The sequence below is a fragment of the Schistocerca serialis genome, chromosome 6 (genome assembly GCF_023864345.2).
Source record: "Schistocerca serialis cubense isolate TAMUIC-IGC-003099 chromosome 6, iqSchSeri2.2, whole genome shotgun sequence".
In the NCBI taxonomy this organism is placed as follows: domain Eukaryota; kingdom Metazoa; phylum Arthropoda; class Insecta; order Orthoptera; family Acrididae; genus Schistocerca; species Schistocerca serialis.
Window position 1 is genome coordinate 163,415,612 of NC_064643.1, and position 21,395 is coordinate 163,437,006.

Below are 21,395 nucleotides of genomic sequence, written 5' to 3' on the forward strand. Positions count from 1 at the left end.
TTGGTGATAATGTGGGTGGTGGGAGGTGAGGGCGCAATAGACGGCGGGGGAGGGGGGAGAGGGGACGGGGGAAACTAGCTAATGTCTAATTGCACTCAGGGGTAATGGGCTAAGAAGGGTTACTTTCCTAGTCCATATTTCCTATTTTTCCTTGTCTTCCTCTTCCTACCTCGGAAATCCAGTCACCCATCACAATTTAGCTTTCATCTTGCTTAAGTAACTGGAGGTAGCCCGCATATAAACCCGTGCTGCCTTAACCCTCCGTCAGTTGCACCTGTGAAAAAAAGAGCACAGCTACAGTTTTTCTGTCGGTTCCTCTGCTCACAGACGACAAGTGGCTCCACTCTCCCGAACACTCTCATGGTTGGGGTAGGCCTCCCCGAGCTCCCACCGCAGTTGTAACAGGAAGCGGAGCCACAGCAGTTCATCAAAAACGTACATTGCGGCCCAAGGCGTCACACTTTTCCATGTCCGCATTTTGAATTTTTTTCTTGCATTCACCTTTATTGGTTATATTTCATCAGTTTATAAGGTTATTTTGTCGAATTTATAGAAAACGAGGATGTTTTCGAGATCGAGAAATGTGCATAATTAGCACATTGCGACTGAACTCGTTAGGTCGAAACTAACTTACTGCGTTTGTCCTTTGTTCCAAATTTGTGAATAATAAGGCGAAGAGACATTCGATTTGAGTAACGAGTAGGGTATCGAGTAGGGTATCGAGTAGGTAATAAGCTGATGATGGTGAGGATCCAGAGTTAACAGAAGATTTAGGCAAAGAAAGCGATATTGCGTCAGAAGAAAAAATAGATTATGTGCCTACTGAACAAGAGAATACTGGCGATTCTGATGATGAAGAGGGTTGTGAGACTGAAGAAGAAGATGCACCATTCGCATTAGGGGAGGATAAGAAGACAAACTAGGCCATGGAACCACCAAACAGGAGTAAGCACTGAGGACCTGAAAATATTATCACTCACCTTCCAGAGCTCGTAGGAGCAGTTAGGCTGGCAAAACTCCAGTTGAGTTTTGGAATCACTTTTTCACTGATAAAATGCTTGGAATGGTGGTGAAATACACCAGTCACTATATGGAAAGCATCAAGGGGAACTTTGACTGTGCGAGAGACATTAGTTCAACAACTACGTTTAAATTTCGGACGTTTATTGGTTTACTGTACCTCGCAGGAGGCTATAAAGGAAACTGTCAAAGTTTGGAAGAGCTCTGGGGCTGTGAAAGCGACGGAATTGAAAAATTTGTCTGATATTGGGCCTTACACGCTTTAAACACGTATCTTCGCTTAGACGATTGCAGTTCCCGAGAGCAAAGAAAAAATTATCACAGGTTCTGTTCTATTTGTGAAATCTATGAACTATTTATGGAGAATTGTCAAAAGAACTATAATGTTGGAGAAAAAGTCACCATCAACGAAATGCTCCCGGGTTTCAGAGGACGATGTCGTCAAATGAATGGTTCAGCTCTCATTGGGAAGTGGACGAAATATCACTTCAGACGAGTGGTTTACCGACTTTGTGCTTGTTGATGAGGTCACAAAGCATAAGCTCACCTATGCTGGTATGGTAAGGAAGTACAAGAGACTGTTGCCTCTAGCCTTTGAGAATCTGAAAGGAAAGAAGCAGTAAGACAGTATTTTCAAGTAGAACGTTGGGAAAACACTGGACTTATACATTACAAGAGAGTAAAAAGATGTTATCTTCGTTTCTTCCCTTTATAATGACGATGCAATTGATCCTTCATCCGGACAGGCCAAGAAGCCAGAGATCATAACATCCTACAACACTACAAATGTTGGAGACCAAATGTGTTCAACTAATGATGATGCAAGAAGCAACAAGCGTTGGACAATGGTAATCTTTTATTTGATTATGAATGTGGCTGAGGTGAACATCTTCGTGTATCTTGGCAATGATCTTGCAGCATTGCACAGGAGGGAGTTCCTCAGAAAGTTGGCCCATAAATTTAGTCTCCCAGAACTGGAGAGAAGGAGCTAGAAGAGGCACGGAACTCCTCCAGCCTCCGAATCCGCCTGAGGAAGTTCAACAGCATAATCATAAGGTCGAACCATCCTTCAAGAGGCGTAAGTGCATGAAACTGGTCTGAGGAGTTTACCGTGTGGAGATGTCTTCGTCGTGGCAAGCCGGTCTGTAACACACATGTAAACGACGTCTGCGATGAGTGAGAAGTTGCCAACCTTCCAACTTTTTCTGAGGAACCTAAGTCCTGCATGTCTGAGGAGGACTGAGATCACCAGAAACTGACTTAAGTGCCTACGTGTTTTTCTGTGTTTTCTTCTAACGTTTAGATGACCTTTCAATCCAAGTTTTCAGTCAAGTGCAGTGGAAGGCTAAAAAATGGTTATTTTTAAAATCGTGTGTTTTGCGTAGGAAAAAGTTTTTTCCTTCAGTTTTTTTACTTCTTTAATCTCGATCCTAAAGAAACTGAGTACCCAGGTACGTCCCCCAGATCCAAAAGGGAATGGTCGTTAAGACAGTTTGAAATTTTGTACTTTATTGGCATATTGCGACCCAACGAAGTTACGAAAAGTTTGGGACCGAGGGAGGGTTGACCGTACGTTCACGTTAAGCCTCGCTGCTGGCACATAGCACCTCGCCGCTCGCCGGCAGCGTTGTTGCATTTACGCTGCAGCCTCGCTGCTCGCTGCCCGCCGGGAATAATTACCCTGCGGCTTTTCACATACCGAACTGACACCCAAACCTCCACGTGTCAGACACTGAGATCGGTGCCAAACGTTGTTATGTCGCTAGAGTATGAATCAAATCACCGATTTAGTTCATGATGCGTGTCGTCGTCCAGTAAAACATTCGTAAACGATAATTAAAAGTATCACCAGGCCTGCGCACCACAGGAAAATCGTAACTGTGAGTAACTTGAAACGTCCCCTTTGAACAATTATACATGACTGTCCTTAAACTGATACACAATATTTTTTTTTTAGCGCAACGCAATCTGACTTTCAAAAATCCCTACAAAAGAATAGCCCTGACTAACATTAAACTATACCTTTCACAAATCACTTACCTCACAAAAATCTCCGCTACTCAAGCTACTGCAATACAGCGAGCGCCACTACTGCCAGCTAAATAAAAGATTCAAACTATGGAAGGCACTAACTACTGATAGGGATAGTTAGCAAATGAAAGATATTAGTAGAGAACAAACAATGTATTTACCTTGATATCATCATATATAAATGTAGCAGTTCATGACAAATTACAAATCTCCGCCATCTCTCTCCCCACATCCACCACTGCTGGCGGCTCACCTCCAACTGCGCAACGCTACGCGCTGTTCACATCCAGCTGCCTAACACTACAATGGCGAGTATTACAACAATGCAAAGCAGACACAGACTGCACACAGCACAGCCAGTGATTTTCATACAGAGGTGGCGTTACCAATAAAAAAAACTTAAACAGCCTACTTACAAACTCTATTGTGGATGTCACGTGGGTGAGAAGGTAGACCGATCGGTCGTCGTACCAAAGGTCCCGCGTCCAAATCCCACTGATGACCAATTTTTTTAACTTTCGTTGATCCATTATGGATCGTGGGACGACGGATGGCATGAACTGCTTGGTGCAATAATTTACCAACAGCCGTATGATTTGTAGAAGTTTATTTTATTTTATGAACTTCTATGTGCTACCAGTTTCGGCATTACATTGATGCCATCTTCAGGCCCCACTCGTCATAGTCGTAAAATCGCTATACAGGGAAGGAGCCATATAACTGGATCCGTGAATCAATCGTCCTGCAACAGCTCTTGGTGGCCAGGCGACACAGACACGCTCATAAAATAAAATAAACTTCTACAAATCATACGGCTGTTGGTAAATTATTGCATCAAGAATTTTTTTTAGCGGTTTATGCATGAAGCAGTTATGAGGAAACATGTACCTGGCGTGTAAAATGACCTTTCGAAGTTTGAAGCAACGTTCCTTCAGCGGTCTGCTTTCGCTTCGTTAGTTGAACGTTTTGTAATTTTTATTCATCTTACTGTTTTGTTTATTATTAATTATTATTATTACTAGTACTTCAGCACGTGCGATGCAATTGTTTCTTTATTTTTCTGTACTGATTGCGTGTTCTGAGAAACTACAAATGTGCGCTATAGGTTTACTACTTCTAAAGAAACGAAGCGAAAGCAGACTGCCAAGAGAACATTGCTGTAAACTCCATACAGCCCTTTTACATGTCATAAACACGTTGTCCCATATAACACTTCACGCATAACACAGAAAAAGAAATTGTCGTCACGGGGATGTGAACATGGGATCTACGGCATGGTAGATCTAACACTCTACCAGCTTCCACACGGCAGCAACTTCGGTGATTCACTCCCAGTTATCCTTTTGATGTGCTCCGTAGTTCTGTTGTTACTTTTAATTAACGTTTACGCCCATCTGCTGGACGACAGCACATAGTACAAATTAAATCGAAGTTTTGGTTCACACTCTATCGACATAGAACCTCTGGTACCGATCTGAGTAACTGACATCTGGGGATTTGGATGTGAGTGCTAGCAGAGTTAAACGCCCCACCGCAGGAGTGACCTTGAAGCAGCCAATCATGGGTCAGGTTTCAAGACGCACGGCGATGGTCATAACGGAAAACACGGACCACCTGTGACTAGTTGCTAACTTGTCGGTAAAAGTAATTTCTGTAATTCTTTCAGAGTGCTGCGTCGTTAATTTGTCTCCAAAGCAACGTCAAGAATACCCTCTCCGTAGTATGCTCATCCTTTTTCTTTCTTTTTTGTCGAAAATGACTGTTTTCGTCTTTACGTGTTGTTCACTGCCATGGCATATAATGCAGCAGCCGCAGAGAAAGCAAAAATTCCTTATATACTTTTACCACTCGGCGGCTACATAGCTTTACGTGCAGTCTGATGTGCACTTTGTGGCACGTCTAGCCACACGGGACTCTTCCCTTTCGCTGTAGGACGCGCTTTGTTCCGCGCTTTAAGGAATGTGTAAACAGCGACGTACAGAGTGGGGCAAGCTTCCGATCTCCACGTAGCGTGGCGCACGTCCAACATCTTGCCGCTCACTCGTAGTGTCGCCATCCTTCAACAGCTCTTCTTAGAGCTGACGACAATATCAATCGAACAGCCAAACAGCTTGGCCCTTTCTGCTCATTTGCAGGCTCCAGGCCATAGCAGTCAAAGTCGCTTATGTCAGTGGATATTCCCATTTAGGCCCCCGCTCCCCTCCATCATTGCCAGAATGATTCCCTCACTCGCCTTTGCTCTGGTTGTATAGTTTCCTTACCGTGACCTGTGCTCACGTCGCCACCAGGACGACTCCAGTCTCGTCGTGGGCAATGTTCATAACGTTTTGACCCATCAGTATAGGTAGGCTACACAGTCCAGACCATATGTCTTCCTTAGAGACAATTTACACTCCTGGAAATGGAAAAAAGAACACATTGACACCGGTGTGTCAGACCCACCATACTTGCTCCGGACACTGCGAGAGGGCTGTACAAGCAATGATCACACGCACGGCACAGCGGACACACCAGGAACCGCGGTGTTGGCCGTCGAATGGCGCTAGCTGCGCAGCATTTGTGCACCGCCGCCGTCAGTGTCAGCCAGTTTGCCGTGGCATACGGAGCTCCATCGCAGTCTTTAACACTGGTAGCATGCCGCGACAGCGTGGACGTGAACCGTATGTGCAGTTGACGGACTTTGAGCGAGGGCGTATAGTGGGCATGCGGGAGGCCGGGTGGACGTACCGCCGAATTGCTCAACACGTGGGGCGTGAGGTCTCCACAGTACATCGATGTTGTCGCCAGTGGTCGGCGGAAGGTGCACGTGCCCGTCGACCTGGGACCGGACCGCAGCGACGCACGGATGCACGCCAAGACCGTAGGATCCTACGCAGTGCCGTAGGGGACCGCACCGCCACTTCCCAGCAAATTAGGGACACTGTTGCTCCTGGGGTATCGGCGAGGACCATTCGCAACCGTCTCCATGAAGCTGGGCTACGGTCCCGCACACCGTTAGGCCGTCTTCCGCTCACGCGCCAACATCGTGCAGCCCGCCTCCAGTGGTGTCGCGACAGGCGTGAATGGAGGGACGAATGGAGACGTGTCGTCTTCAGCGATGAGAGTCGCTTCTGCCTGGGTGCCAATGATGGTCGTATGCGTGTTTGGCGCCGTGCAGGTGAGCGCCACAATCAGGACTGCATACGACCGAGGCACACAGGCCCAACACCCGGCATCATGGTGTGGGGAGCGATCTCCTACACTGGCCGTACACCACTGGTGATCGTCGAGGGGACACTGAATAGTGCACGGTACATCCAAACCGTCATCGAACCCATCGTTCTACCATTCCTAGACCGGCAAGGGAACTTGCTGTTCCAACAGGACAATGCACGTCCGCATGTATCCCGTGCCACCCAACGTGCTCTAGAAGGTGTAAGTCAACTACCCTGGCCAGCAAGATCTCCGGATCTGTCCCCCATTGAGCATGTTTGGGACTGGATGAAGCGTCGTCTCACGCGGTCTGCACGTCCAGCACGAACGCTGGTCCAACTGAGGCGCCAGGTGGAAATGGCATGGCAAGCCGTTCCACATGACTACATCCAGCATCTCTACGATCGTCTCCATGGGAGAATAGCAGCCTGCATTGCTGCGAAAGGTGGATATACACTGTACTAGTGCCGACATTGTGCATGCTCTGTTGCCTGTGTCTATGTGCCTGTGGTTCTGTCAGTGTGATCATGTGATGTATCTGACCCCAGGAATGTGTCAATAAAGTTTCCCCTTCCTGGGACAATGAATTCACGGTGTTCTTATTTCAATTTCCAGGAGTGTATTTCGAGCTTATTAAATTTCAGAACATACACTAAAGCGCAAAAGAAACTGCATATTCAAATACAGAGATATGTAAACAGGCAGAATACGGCCTGCTGTCGGCAACCCCTATATATGATAAGTGTCTTGCGCAGTTGTTAGATCGGTTACTGCTGCTACAACGGCAGGTTATCAACATTTCAGTGAGTTTGAACCTGGTGTTGTAGTTGGCGCACGAGCGGTGGCACACAGTATCTCCGAGGTAGCGAGGAAGTGGGGAGTTTGCGGTACGACGATTTCACGAGTGTACCATAAATATCAGGGCTCCAGTAAAACTTCAAACCTCCGACATCGCTGCGGCTGGAGAAAGATCCTGCAAGAACGGTACCAACGACCACTGTAGACAATCGCTCAACGTGACAGAAGTGCAACCCTTCCGTAAATTGCTGCAAATTTCAATGCAGGGCCATCAAGAAGTTTCGGCGTGAGAACCATTCAACAAAACATCATCGATATGGGCTTTCGGAGCCGAAGGCCTACTCGTGATCCTTGATGACTGCACAACACAAAGCTTTAAACCTCGCCTTGGTCCGTCAACACCGATATTGGATTGTTGTTGGCTGGAAACATGTTGCCTGGTCGGACGAGTCTCGTTTCAAATTGTTTCGAGTAGATGGACGTGCACAGGTATGGAGACAACCTCATGAATCCATGGAGCCTGTATGTCAGCAGGGGACTGTTCAAGCTGGTGGAGGCACTATAGTGGTGTGAGGCGTGTGCAGCTGCAGTGATATGGAACCCCTGATACGTCCAGATACGGCTCTGACAAGTGACACGCACGTAAGCATCCTGCCTGATCACCTGCATCCATTCATGTCCATTGTGCATTCCGACGGACTTGGGCAATTCCAGCAGGACAACTCGACACGCCACACGTCCAGGACTGCTACAGAGTGGTTCCAGGAACACTCTTCTAAGTTCAAACACTTCCGATGCCCACCAAACTCCCCAGACATGAACATCATTTAGCATATCTGGGATGCCTTGCAAAGTGCTGTTCAGAAGAGATCTCCAACTCCTCGTACTCTTACGGATTTATGGACAGCGCTGCAGGATTCATGGTGAAATTTCCCTCCAGCACTACTTCAGACGTTAATCGAGTCCATGCCACGTCGTGTTGCGGCAAATGTGCGTGCTCGAGGGGCCCTACAGGAAATTAGGCAGGTGTATCGGTTTCTGTGGATCTTCACTGTAGTTTTGTCGAATAATTGTTTTGTTATAATCATTAATTTTCCATTCACTGTTATCTGAAGTAGGTCCTGTTTCCTATGCTCCTAATTGTTATACAATGACCATCAAATTGTGGTATTTGCGATAGCTGAACAGTATTGCATGCAGTAGATCTGCATGTGTGTTAAACGCAGCTAAAAACTTGTAGTTACGCCTGTTTGTCTAGCAGTAATACAGCTCAGCTACTCTTACCGAAAGCTGCCATAAAGTGATGCGTAGGCTACCTAGGGCAACTAGTTCACTGGAATCTTCTCCTCACAGTCTGACACCTGTTTGTGTACTTCATAAGATATAAACAATATACGGCATGAAGTCGGCAAATGTATCATTTCTTTTAAGTACATTGTAAGTACCCAAAGTCTAGTTTCTAGGTCTGACAGTTACTTCTTGAAAAAAGAGCACGAAATTCGGTCTCGGCATAAGACTTTAAATAGAAGTAAGGAACAAAAATGTCCACCAAGTTAGAAATGTGGATGCACTCATCGACTCTGATATGACGTCCAAAATAATGCAGCACAGCAATCAGTCGTCCTTTCCTTTCAGGTGTTATTAAAGAAAATCTAGATTTCGGCTGGTGCCTAGCCATCATCACAGTTAAAAAAACACGAGTAGTACATAGTCAGGCGATAGTATAAAAAGATACAACTCGTGACATAAGCTACATCACTTACACATAGATTACACACCACTATATCATGGTATCACTGCATGTTCTATTACGTCAGTCGGCTGTTGTTCGGGCTTATGTCATAGTCCGTTCAAGACTACTGTATAATGAAGGAGCCGCGCGGAGTGGCCGCCCGGTTTAAGGCGCCATGTCACGGACTGCGCGGCCCCTCCCGCCGGAGGTTCGAGTCCTCCCTCGGGCCTGAGTGTGTGTGTTGTCCTTAGCATAAGTTAGTTTAAGTAGTGTCTAAGTCTAGGGACCGATGACGTCAGCAGTTTGGTCCCTTATAAATTCACACACATTTGAACATTTATAACGAAGGTAGGCTTTGCAGAGAACACATCGTTTGGCTGTATGGCACCCTCCATATGAACTACGTAGTATGCAACAGTCAAAGAAAAGCAGTTACAGTCGCTACTAAAAAACTTCAAATTTGCAAAGGAATAACACAAAATGAAATACAAGTAAAATTATTTACGTTGCTCTCTGAGTTATTGCCACATTGAACAGTAAACATAGAAGGTGTAAAAAATTTTTTTTCCTGGTTCACTCCTTGTGAGCCAGTTGTTTCGTTATTCTTTAAAACTCGTAAGTAACGTCAGAATGGAAACAATTTTTTAACAAATATTTATTAAACACAAGGACGCACATGCTGTATGCTGCGACAATTAGAACCGATTTTGATTTAAAGGTTTTTACCTACATTACCTGTGTGTTTCAAAGAATAATAAAACAATTGTTTGGTTCACAAGGAGTGCATTTGGAAAAAATGTTTTTTACATCTTCTATGTTTACTGTTAAATGTGGCAATAACTCAGACAGCAACGTAAATAATTTTACTTGTATTTCATTTTGTGTTATTCCTATGCAAATTTAAAGCTTTTTAGTAGGGACTATAACTGTGTTTCTTTGATTGTTGCAAATTACGTAATTCGTATAGAGTGCGCCATATAGCCAATCGATGTGTTCTCCGCTAAGCCTACCTTCATTATACAGTAGCCTTAAATGAACTGTGACAGAAGCCCGAACAACAGGGGACTGGCGTACTAGGACATGCATTGATACCATGAAATAGTGGTTTGTAATCTAAGTATAAGTGATATAGCTTGAGACACGAGTTGTTTCTTTTTATGCTATCGCTTGACTATGTACTTCTTGTATTTCTTAGCGTTGATAATGGCTAGGCACTAGCCTAATCCAGATTTACTTCAATAAAACCTGAAAGAAAAGGACGACTGATTGCTGTGTTCCATCATTTTGAACAAAAATGTTTTATGTCACTCTTAGAGTCAGAAATATATTGGTTTATGTTTGATCTGACCAACATTGTAATACATACGGATTTCAGAAAGACTTAAGGTGTTTTCGCAACAATATTATTCACGCTCGTTTGAAGAAAATGCCGAAAATGCCAAAATCGGCGATGGAAATTCAGGTTGCCTTATCGATGACGGAGGTGGAAACTCGAAAGGCAAAGCCTTTTACCTTGATAATGATATGGGAAATGGAGGTGTTATTTTTTCAACCAACTCCATTCTACAATACCTATGTCAGCAAGAAACTATATTGATGGATGACTCTTTCCAATGAGCAGCGAAACGCTTCCTCCAGTTTCTCATGCTCCACAGTTACTCTGGAGGTTCGTACGTTGAAATGCCTCAAATGACTCTGAGCATTATGAGACTTAACATCTGAGGTCATCAGTCCCCTAGAACTACGTAAACCTAACTAACCTAAGGACATCACACACATCCATGCCCGGGGCAGGATTCGAACCTGCGACCGTGGCTGTCGCGCGGTTCCGGACTGAAGCGCCTAGAACCGCTCGATCACACCGGCCGGCCAGGTTCGCACGTACCATTAGTGTTCAGCCTCGTAATATTTCAGACGAAGGAAACCTACCTGAAAATTATAAAGTGTGTTCAAGATGAATGTAGGAATACGCAACTGTCTTTTAATCCAAAACGGTGGTAACTGACTTCGAACAGTCCATCCGTTAGACTATCAAAGTTGTCTTCCCGTTAGTTAAGATTACTGGTTGTCGGTTTTAATTGGCTGAAGCTTGGTTAGTACAGTTGTAACTGTTATTTTAGTAGAAGACAGTTATTTTTAAAATTAGCTATACATCATTCACGCTACCAAGGGTTATTTATGTACCTTGCTTAAGTTGCGGACTTTAAAAGTCTTTCAAAATTTCCACGAACATTTTTTTCTACGTATTTCAGGTGGCGAAAAATACAAAGAATTGGCTTGGCTTCGACGTACAAAAACCGGAACAGTAAAAGAAGACCAGTGGCTGCATTACATCTTTCGGCTTCCTCAAATCCACAAGATCTGCCAAATGTTTTTCGTGACCTGGTCCGTATACAACCACAAGACCAAAAACTCACCAAATTTGCCCATCATGCGACAGAAAATTACACCGATGACAAATAAAATGGTTTTTGTATGTCATAGATGTGCACGTCAGAGAGAGAGAGAGAGAGAGAGCAAGTTACGTTACTGTTAAACAATCTCTGGTCTTCTCGTGACACAGTCTTTGCCTCTGGGCAGTATGATACCTTCTTAGCCGAAATGTGGTATTTAGTAGTGCTCTGTGGACTTGTGATTGTATCTGTTAGATGAAGAGAGGGTAGTAACGACGAGTATGGTGGGTACATTGAAAGGCGAATGAAATATAAATTTTGAATAATGTCATTATTTTTGAAGAGAAGAAGTTTGAAGTAAGATTGCAACACTGCGCAGCAAGGAATTATTACTGTCGGCTAGTTAACTTGTTCGGAGCTGGGAGAAAGACCACCCCACTTCCCTGAATCTTGGATTAACATTTTAATTGATTAAGCTGTTTGATTTTTGCAGAAATTCTCTGGTAACTTCGTATGATTTTTAAATCATTGTTAACATGGTTAAGCATAGTATTGTTCAGTCCAATGTTATGTGTTAAGATCATGCGAAGTTTTACCCTGTCTTTTCAGTATATACTTCATTCTGAAATCTATGTCTTGGAATGTAATTTCATAGGAATAATCACTCTCCCGCCCCACTGTTTGTCATTATGCATCACCACATGCAATATTTTGAATATGTATTTAGAACCTGAAATCTAGGTTAGCTGCTGCCTGCTTGCTGTTTGCTGTTGTGCTTTCGAGAAATCTGCAAAGGTAAGTGGAATTTTGATTAGGACTTGATAATTGTTTTACTTCCTTTGCGCATTGGATACAAAGTCAAGTTTGATTCAGATCAATTACAGTTCAGTTGATATTTGGTTCTGTAATATAATGGGGACGTTAGGTTACATAACAATTAACTCTACAAATAGTGGTCACATCATCAAAATGGACACAAAAACCAGGAGAGGCAAGCTCAAGCCAGAAACGATGAAATTGGCAAATTAGAATTTCTACACTGCGTTTTATACAAGGCAGCCGCGAGCGCAACATAACATAAAAATAAATGCAGTTTTTCACACATATTTTTGTGTGTGAAATTTGTAATAAAATCTTCGTGTTTATGTGTAATTTGTTTTCTTTTATGTCCTGTTCATTGGTCCAGTATTTACAATACTCTTTAAAAACGTTGTAAATAGTGGTGGAGGTCGTGCACTTGCTTCGCTCTGATTTGGAAGATTCTGCTGAGTTTTTGCAGTTGGTCTGCCACGAGCTGGCAGAAGTTGCCGAATTCGTGCGTGCCACTCAGGATGCGCTTTGGGAAGAGTTGCCAAATTCGAGTGTTCCGTTTTTTACCAGCAAGTAGAAGTTGCCGAGTTCGTGACCAAGGAGCGGGTTTGGTTTCTATCGTCGAGGAACTGAACGACTGGTACTTGCCCTGCCGGAATAATGTGTTATTTACGTTTTGAAGTCCACACGTATCTGCAGCCGTTAACTCGGAGCAGAGTTACAGAACCGAGTGCGGGCTTCAGCAGACGATAATTCAGGCCAGGTGCAAGCCTATCCTCACGGATGCGGCCAGACAAACCGGATTGAAGTGATTTACAGAACTTTACTATCCGTGAAGGGGGTGCGAATCAAGGACTTGCGGATGGTGGTGGTGGTTAGTGTTTAACGTCCCGTCGACAACGAGGTCATTAGAGACGGAGCGCAAGCTCGGGTTAGGGAAGGATTGGGAAGGAAATCGGCCGTGCCCTTTCAAAGGAACCATCTCGGCATTCGCCTGAAACGATTTAGGGAAATCACGGAAAACCTAAATCAGGATGGCCGGAGACGGGATTGAACCGTCGTCCTCCCGAATGCGATGATGATGATGTTTGGTTCGTGGGGCGCTCAACTGCGTGGTTATCAGCGCCCGTACAATTATCCAATCTTTGCTCAGTCCAATTTCGCCACTTTCCTGGATGATGATGAAATGATGAGGACAACACAAACACCCAGTCATCTCGAGGCAGGTGAAAATCCCTGACCCCGCCGGGAATCGAACCCGGGACCCCGTGCTCGGGAAGCGAGAACGCTACCGCGAGACCACGAGCGGCGGACCCCGAATGCGAGTCCAGTGTGCTAACCACTGCGCCACCTCGCTCGGTGTCTTGCGGATGTGCTGCGGATATATCTACTTCTACATTTGCATGGATACTCCGTAAATCACAATTAAGTGCCTAGCAGAGGGTTCACCTTCGCAATAATTCTCCATTATTCCATTCTCGAACAGCGCACGGAAAAAACGGACACCTTTCCGTGCGAGCTCTGATTTTCCTTAGTTTATAAAGATGAGCATTTGTCCCTAGGCATGTTGGCTTCACCAAAATATTTTCGCATTCGGAGGAGAAAGTTGGCGTGTAAAATTTGGTGAGAAGATTCCACCGCAAAGAGAAACGCCTTTGTTTTAATGATGTCCACCCCAGATCCTGTATCTTATTAGTGACATTCCGTTTCCTATCTCGTGATAATACAAAACTGTTGTGACTTGGCAAGACAGCCAAGCCACTATGAGGTAGCCGAAAGGCACGCGTTTAAGCTCACGCAGGCTGGCGTGAGGTCTGGAACAGTTAAAGGAGTTGAGTCTAGTAAAAAAAGTACGTAGCTTCTGGAATACTTAACTTTAATTCATAATTGGTGAACATCGGTCTGACGGTACATGCATCACAAGATAAATAGCAAATGATAATGGCGCCTTGCTAGGTCGTAGCAAATGACGTACCTGAAGGCTATGCTAACTATCGTCTCGGCAAATGAGAGCGTAATTTGTCAGTGAACCATCGCTAGCAAATTCGGCTGTACAACTGGGGCGAGTGCTAGGAAGTCTCTCTAGACCTGCCGTGTGGCGGCGCTCGGTCTGCAATCACTGATAGTGGCGACACGCGGGTCCGACGTATACTAACGGACCGCGGCCGATTTAAAGGCTACCACCTAGCAAGTGTGGTGTCTGGCGGTGACACCACAAAAACGTCCTGCTCTTCTTTGAACTTTTTCGATGTACTCCGTTAATCCTATCCGGTAAGGATCCCAGACGAAACAGCTGTACTCGAAAACAGGATGGACAACCGTAGTGTAGTTGGTGTCTTTAATAGATGTGTTACATTTTCTAAGTGTTCTGCCAATAAAACGCGGTCTCGGTTTGCCTTCACCACAACATTTTCTATGTGTTCTTTCCAATTAAAGTTGCCCGTAATTGTAATTCCTGGGTATTTAGATCAATTTACGGCCTTTAGATTTGACTGTTTTATCGTGTAACCGAAGTTTAACGGACTTCTTTTAGCACTCATGTGGATGACCTCACAATTTCATTGTTTAGGGTCAATTGCCAGTATTCGCACCATACAGATAATCTAAATCGTGTTGCAATTTGTTTTGATCTTGTGATGAGTTTACTAGCGGACGAACGACGGCGTCATCTGCAGACATCCTAAGACAGCTGTTCAGATTGTCTTCTAAATCGTTTGTATAAATAAGGAACAGCACTCGACCCGATAACACTACCTTGGGAAACGCCAGAAATCACTTCTGTTTTACTCGATGACTTCCCATCAGTTACTACGAACTGTGACCTCTCGAACAGGAAATCTGGAATCCAGCCTCATAACTGAGACGATAAGCACGCAATTTCACTGCAAGCAGCTTATGTGGTACAGTGTCGAAAGCCTTTTGTAAATGTAGGAATACGGAATAAATTTGAAATCCCCTGTCTACAGCACTCAAAATTTTGTGTATGTAAAGAGCTAGTTGTGCTTCACAAGAACGATGTTTTCCAAATCCGTGTTGGCCGTCTGTCAGTAGCGTTTCTCCTATCCTTACAGACCTCCGTCCATTAGGTCGGTTAGCACGACAAGCATAAGCAGGTCGTACAGAGAGAGAGCTGCAGCAGGTTGTGTCCAACACAGACAGACTTGGCTTGCTGGCGCCTTCCTGCCGCTGACTCACCTCCGGCGCCCCAGCGCGCTGCAGCCCGCGACTACGCAAAGCCACAAAAACAACAGCGGCAGGGGCGACGGCCGGTCGCCGGACCGCCTGCCACACATCTGCTCGACTCTACGCCACACCGCACCGAGTAACAGACACGCGGAGCGCCCTCGAAAAACTAGAAAACATCACTTGAAAACGAACAGTTACCTGCACGATGTACAGGAACTAATCTGCCAGTGTATCAAATAATACAAAGGAGCGCAGCTTCTCTGGGCCAAAGGCCATACCACAATCAGAGACAACGAAATTGTTGACCAACTCCTAATAAACTGTGGAAAACACGCAAAGCTCTGGCTGGCCAGGTTCTTCACCGACATCATCCAAACTGGTAATCTGCCCGGGGAGTTCAAACGAACAAAGATAATAGCCATCCTAAAACCAGGGAAGAAAGCAGTAAAATTACTTGAGAGCTACAGGCCTATTGCATTATTATGAGTAACATACAAGTTACCTGAAAGGCTCGTCTGCAACAGAATTTCTCAGAAAATATTTGATGTAACACCAATCGAATAGGCAGGTTTCAGACTAAAACGAAGCTGTGCTGACCGAATTCTCTAGCTTACAACTTATATTAAAGCGGGATTTCAAAGAAAGCTTAAAATCTGCGCTGCATTCATTGATGTATCAGCCGCCTACGACAGTCTCTGGCGAGAAGGCATGATCTATAAATCTGAAGCAAACCAGCAGCTCGTTTGCTAAATGATATGATGAATGAGAGAAAATTGCAGGTTATCACGAGGTGCAACGTAAGCCCACCACGAAAAGTCAAGAACGGCCTGCCACAGGAACTGGTTGGTTCAAATGGTTCAAATGGTTCAAATGGCTCTGAGCACTATGGGACTCAACTGCTGAGGTCATTAGTCCCCTAGAACTTAGAACTAGTTAAACCTAACTAACCTAAGGACATCACACACATCCATGCCCGAGGCAGGATTCGAACCTGCGACCGTAGCGGTCTCGCGGTTCCAGACTGCAGCGCCAGAACCGCGCGGCCACTTCGGCCGGCTGGTTCAAATGGTTCTGAGCACTATTGGACTTAACATCTGAGGTCATCAGTCCCATAGAACTTGGAACTACTTAAACCTAACCAACCTAAGGACATCACACACATCCATGCCCGAGGCAGGATTCGAATCTGCGACCGTTGCGGTCGCGCGGTTACAGACTGACGCGCCTAGAACCCCTCGGCCACACCGCCTGCCTCACATCTGCTCGCCTCTACGCCACACCGCACCGAGTAAGAGATACGCGGAGCGCCCTCGAAAAACTAGAAAACATCACTTGAAAACGAACAGTTACCTGCACAATGTACAGGAACTAATCTGTCAGTGTATCAAATAATACAAAGGAGCGCAGCTTCTCTGGGCCAAAGGCCATACCACAATCAGAGACAACGAAATTGTTGACCAACTCCTAATAAACTGTGGAAAACACGCAAAGCTCTGGCTGGCCAGGTTCTTCACCGACATCATCCAAACTGGTAATCTGCCCGGAAATTTCAAACGAATAAAGATAATAGCCATCCTAAAACCAGGGAAGAAAGCAATAAAATTACTTGAGAGCTACAGGCCTATTGCAGTATCATGAGTAACATACAAGTTACCTGAAAGGCTCGTCTTCAACAGAATTTCTCAGAAAATATTTGATGTAACACCAATCGAATAGGCAGGTTTCAGACTAAAACGAAGCTGTGCTGACCGAATTCTCTAGCTTACAACTTATATTAAAGCGGGATTTCAAAGAAAGCTTAAAATCTGCGCTGCATTAATTGATGTATCAGCCGCCTACGACAGTCTCTGGCGAGAAGGCACGATCTATAAATCTGATGCAAACCAGCAGCTCGTTTGCTAAATGATATGATGAATGAGAGAAAATTGCAGGTTATCACGAGGTGCAACGTAAGCCCACCACGAAAACTCAAGAACGGCCTGCCACAAGAACTGGTTGGTTCAAATGGCACTACTGGACTTAACATCTGAGGTCATCAGTCCCCTAGAACTTAGAACTACTTAAACCTAACTAAGGACATCACACACATCCATGCCCGAGGCAGGATTCGAATCTGCGACCGTAGCGGTCGCGCGGTTAGAGACTGACGCGCCTAGAACCGCTCGGCCACACCGACCAGCCAAGCATTGGTACTTGCACCTCTCCTATTCAGCAAATATATCGCACACATGCGAGAGACGAGATCTAAACAGCACGGCTGCGCTGATGTCCGGGTACTTGCAAGAACACGTAGCTCATTGCAAGAATCAGAGGAGGTCCTTACAGCCGACGTGGAGAAGTTGGGAAGATACTTCCGAAAATGGCGCCTCCAACCAAATCCCAGCAAAAGAAAGGTTACATGGTTACATCTGAACAACAAATTTGCCAAAATGGAGCTTAGAATACAGTCTGGGAGCACGTGGCTTACTCAAAATAAAACACCAAAATATCTGGGCATGACACTCGACAGAAATTTCACATTTAAAGAACACATAATAAAAATAGCAGAGAAATTAAAATGGAGGAGCAATATCATATAGAAACTCTGTGAAGCAACATGGGGAGCATCAGACTCTGTCCTACGCTCTTCTGTTCTGAGCCTTGTCTTCTCAACTGCTGAACACCGTGCGCCAGTGTAACTAAACAGTCCCCACACTCATAAAATTGACGCTCAATGACACTGTGAGAATTATCGCAGGAGTCATCAGATCTACCCCTACGGAATGGCTCCCACTACTGTGCCATATACCATCGCCAAATCTGCGTCGTATAAACACACCCACGAGAGAGTACAAGGTCTTGAGCAACAATAACCTACCAGTACATGAGAACATTGAGTAGTCCACCTATAGCCACCTTCGATCCTGAAAGCCCTCTATCAAAACGGCAATTACAGCAACAGAGGAAAAATTCAGCTTGATTAAAGCCTGGCATCAACAGTGGACCACAATCTAGAGTAAAGAAATTCTACGTAATATCCAAAAGCCTCCGGATTTTGAATTACCACAAAAAACCTGGTCATCTCTGAACAGAATACGGACCCACCTTGATAGATGTGCCTATTTCCTGCCTAAATGGGGCAATAAATCGACGCCCTTCTGCGAGTGTGGTGAAATCCAAACCGTAAAACAAAACACGGAAGAAAGCTCTCTGACAGCTAATGAAGGGAAACCTTAAGATTAGCTAACGGCAACACCAGAAGCAACAGCCTATATAAATATGTTTACCAGTTAGCAACGAGTGACGAGACGGAAAGAATACCCTTCTGAGTGCGTCTCCCTTGTTCAGACCTAGTAACCAGTGTCGTAAAAGGGGCATTGATGATTGGTATTGATTCTGAGAACAGTGTCAGGTGACGAAAGAACAAAACATTGCAGAGAGTCAAGAATGCCTTCCCAATAAACCATGGAGTCCAACGTTTTTACACTCACGACCACATACGGCATCAATCATAAGAATGCGAATCGGACACCGGTATTATCCCGCACATCTCTACACAATCACAATTTTAGCCTCTGCACGGTGCGAAGTCACCTCTTAAAAGTTGAAGATCTGAATCACCTCCTTTTTGGCTGTTTCCGCTACGCCGGTAAACAGGCCAAACTTTATATCGCAGTAGAGAAACTGGGAATTCCACTACCCACAACTGTCACGAACTCTGCCCTACAGCGAAAAGTACGATCAGTCATTTCTAAATTCCACGTTATGAGGACACCGAGACACAACAACTGCAATACATGATTAGCTCTACAGGTGCACACCATTAACCGCTATCAGAAGACGAAACCACATGCATTCATTTTAGAGCTGGTTATTTGATTTATTTATTTTATTTATTTGCTGCTGCCATTTACAATTACCTAGTTACTAAGACAGATGCTATTTTCACAATGCGAAATTGTACACATACAAAATGTGAAACTGATTTGATATTTCTTGTTTGTAATAAGGATTAATAATACTGCAGCTTTAAGTACTTATAGTCTTCAGAGTAGTTAAGAAGTCAAAATATTAAAATTAACGACTTATTTATGAACATAAGATAGAAATTTAGGAAGACAGAAAGAGGTCATAATATACTATCACTTTATGACATACTAGAAGTTCGGAAAAACTTTCTAAAATAACAAGAATCTAGCATTTAAGAAGGACAAGGAAAAGATAATAGGAAAATACATAGATTTGTATTACAGGTCCCACTGCCCAGCTATCTTGGGTATGACGACTTGGCAAATCACAGAGCCTGTCACATTCGAGGTAGTGCAGAAAACATATCTTTAATACTCATTTCATAATTTATGTGTACAGACTTGCATTGAATTATTCTTGTATTACATCATTACACAATTTTTATTAGACATTATTCTACTTAAGCTTAATATACAATTATATCACTTAAATTACACTTATTACTCAACACTTTTCTACATATATTAAAATGGCAGTTGATCCATTTCTGTGTTACTTGATTTAGTCTTATCTTACATTTAAATCTGTATATTAATCTCACTGTTTGCTTCTGTTTCAGTACCTGAATCTGTTTCTGTGATTCTGTTGGTGTCTGTGTCATTCCAAGTATCCTGTTCCCATAGCCGCGTGGTTGTTCTCATTTGTGTATGTGTTTGTTCTTGTTTGTATAATTCGTATAATGTATGTGACACATTATCAGTTACGTCATTCAGTATGTTCTAATCGTTCTACTGTCATGGAAACTGTGCTGTGCTAATAAATTTATCTTGGAACACTTCCATTTGGTCAGTGTCTGCATATAAAAACAACAATGTGGAAATTGTGAGTCTGGCTTGATGCAAAACACTTTGTTACTTGGCGAATAAATAATTAAACAAATAACAATCAGTTTTGCATCAAGGAGGACTCACAATTCCCATATTGTTGTTTGTGCTGTGCTGTCACAGTGAGTTCCGGGTGGTATATGTGTGAGCCTGTCACAGTTAAAAGTAACATGTTGAGAAGTTCCTAGTTCTCTGCAAGTGCATATAGATGATTGGCTGAGACGAAACTGATGAGGTGTTCCAGATATGGACTACGGCCTGTGAGGAAATTGACCATGCCACATGGGGGATCTATGTGTTTTAGCCTCTTTCGTTCCTTGATATTTGGGAAAATGGTGTAGGTGCGACATCCTTCTTCTGTCAGTTATCATTTTGCCAGTGGTTTTGTTGGCGCCTTTTTGTGATGTCTTCTCCTATAATGTCAAATAGCTTGGTTATCTGTGTACAGTGTTAATCCCTTTGCCGATTAGTTATTTAATTCCAATGATGAACCCCTTAAAAAACTTACTCCGTTGAGGAACGATTGCCAAGAATAAGAAAGTTTATATGTTTGTGCTATTTTTAGTGATAATATGTAATTAGGAAATAGCGAGATGTATCGAGAATCCGCTATTAACATAAAAATAACATGTAATTGTGATACATGAAATAACAATGCAAGTGACTAAACAGCTGAGCAGCTAGAGGCCAAATAAATACAATAAGTCAATATACTGACCATCTAAAAGCGTGTATTGAGCAATAGTATTGACAGTCCCAGAAATATTATCAGTATTGTGAATATGTACTAAGCATGTGAGGTCGAATAGTGACCTTTGAAAATATTCGCCATTCATATGTAGATGTAACTTCATAGACCGCCCACTAAACGTGTTTCGGATTTCAATTCATCTTCGTTTATATCATGCTTCAAATTCAACTTTTCAAGTAGTCTTTTAACAGAAAATAGTTTCAACAGTACTACACAAGAGTAATCATTGCATTTACCATTTTACAATAGTCACTGGAGGATTCACCAAGTCACTGTTTTCTTTATTAACTCGAAAACATAGTATTAGTATCTTGAATTACACAGGGATTTGGAAGTATGCTTCTACTTCGATAAGTACGTCACATATTACAATGACTGGCGAAATGTTTGCGAAATACAAATCAGTGTCATCAAATAACCACAAAACACAAAAAATATATCCTTGCAGGTCAGATGCAATTGCTCCACAGTTTTCCATAATAATTTTGGTAATTGAAACTTCCTGGCAGATTAAAACTGTGTGCCCGACCGAGACTCGAACTCTGTCGGGCACACAGTTTTAATCTGCCAGGAAGTTTCATATCAGCGCACACTCCGCTGCAGAGTGAAAATCTCATTCTGGAATTTTGGTAATTGTTTTTGCAGGTATT